Genomic DNA, 1,656 nt, shown 5'->3' with positions numbered 1-1,656 from the left:
TAGAGTTTTGGCGTATTGTGTAAATAATGCGGAATGGTCGATGTTATCTTCCATTTTGGATATCCAGATCGTTTTAGTATGTGGAGTTATTGTATTCGACCGGTGAACGCCCTGGTGGCTGTTTGTGAAATATTATACTTGTTTTGGTGTTAGTTCGACAGGTTTTAGTTACCTATTGGTGTTTCAAGGGAATTGTGTCGGGCGATTAATAAGTGTATGGCATTGGTTTTAGCTTCGCTTTGCATACCTAGTTGATGATTATACGTCTTAGTATAATTTTGTTTGTTTAATTTTTTAACATAATGTAGATAGGTTATGGAGATCGTCGTGGCGCAGGAGCTCAAGGATGTGCCTGACGCGACGATCGTGGATTCAATCTTGCACTAAAGCTTTAAGCCCGGCGTTGAGTTCCGCCACTTACGCCTCGATTTACTCGGAAACGGAGAGTTTTAACACTAGATTCTTTTAGTCTACCCTGTTACATAAAAGGTGAAGCTGATAAAAATAAAGATTTTATACTAATATACGTATTGTACTTCATACAAGAGCTTTTTTATTAATAGTGTTTAAGTTTTATAAGGGGGACGGCGCGTACGCAGTCCCCACTACCAAAAATTACGCGTCCGAGTTATCCGCATTAGGGATAATCGCAGAGGTCAACCCAACCGCAGTGCAATGGAGGGGCCTCGCTCTGGGGGAACCGCCTGCATGATCACGGTGTCCCCTACGCCAGGTAAGTATGCTTCATCATCGAGGTCTTCTCACTCCCCCGCAAGGAGGAGGAGGAAACGGTTTTGGAGCATTGCCCCCTGCCCGTGGTTGCAGCCGTCGCCCACAACTATGGGCGAGTCACTGGGAGGTCTCCTGAAGACCTGTGTATCCTCTGTAGGGAGCCACTCGCTACTCGTGCGATCCGCCCAGCCAGGTGAGACCCTCAGTTGCCCTGAGGGAGGCCCAGCTTAGACGCTCAGCGACCGAGTAGCGGCTCTAGCTTTATATTGGGGACGGGTTGAGGATATCCCGAGGATACTTCTTGTGGTCCGGTGGGCGAGCATGCCAGGGGGCGATGGTACGAAGGTGATGATGGCGGGAAGTGTCCGCCTTGGAGTAAACTCCACGTGCCAAACGAGAGACAAAGTCGTCCAGGGTCTCTATGCCAAGATCCCGGCGAATTGTCTCGTTTCGGACGTAGCGTGGGGCGTCTGTGAGCAAGCGTAGAGCTTTCGCCTGCTGTGTGCGGAGTTTCTTCTTATTTGTTTCGCTTGTTAGAGCGAACCATGCGGGTGCTGCATACGTTAGGCGGGATCTGATGTAGGTTTTATAGATCCCAACCTTCGTGTGCAGTGGCAGCCTTGATTTGAGCGTGGGACGTAGAAGTGCTATGGCTGCTCTCGTAGTGTCCACGGCTCTCTTGACGTGGGGCTCCATCGTCAGAGTCCGATCCACGGTAACCCCAAGGTACCGAGCTGTGGGCGACCAAGCTATGGTCTCCCCTTGGAACTGTAGCGGCGACGGGAGTTTCCTGTGAAGGCCAACGGAGACAGCCTGTGTCTTCCGGACGTTAACGGACAGTCTCCACTTGGCAAACCATTCCGGGAGAACATCAAGGGCGCGCTGCATCTTGACTGCAGCATGCCAGGGCTTCAGAGACGTAGT

General features: G+C 50.5%; 1 non-coding gene across 1 annotated transcript; it reads right to left on the bottom strand.

Annotated features, from left to right (window-relative positions):
• Window positions 1–579: 579 nt before the first annotated feature.
• LOC146527557 (U1 spliceosomal RNA) lies at window positions 580–741 on the bottom strand. The gene has a single exon (XR_014879208.1). It is a non-coding gene; the product is annotated as a U1 spliceosomal RNA (small nuclear RNA).
• Between the last annotated feature and the right edge of the window lie 915 nt (window positions 742–1,656).

Source organism: Heliconius melpomene, chromosome 20 (assembly GCF_056956725.1).
Source record: "Heliconius melpomene rosina isolate 202511_hmr_F chromosome 20, ASM5695672v1, whole genome shotgun sequence".
Classification (NCBI taxonomy): Eukaryota; Metazoa; Arthropoda; class Insecta; order Lepidoptera; family Nymphalidae; genus Heliconius; species Heliconius melpomene.
This window is presented reverse-complemented; position numbering and strand designations above follow the sequence as displayed.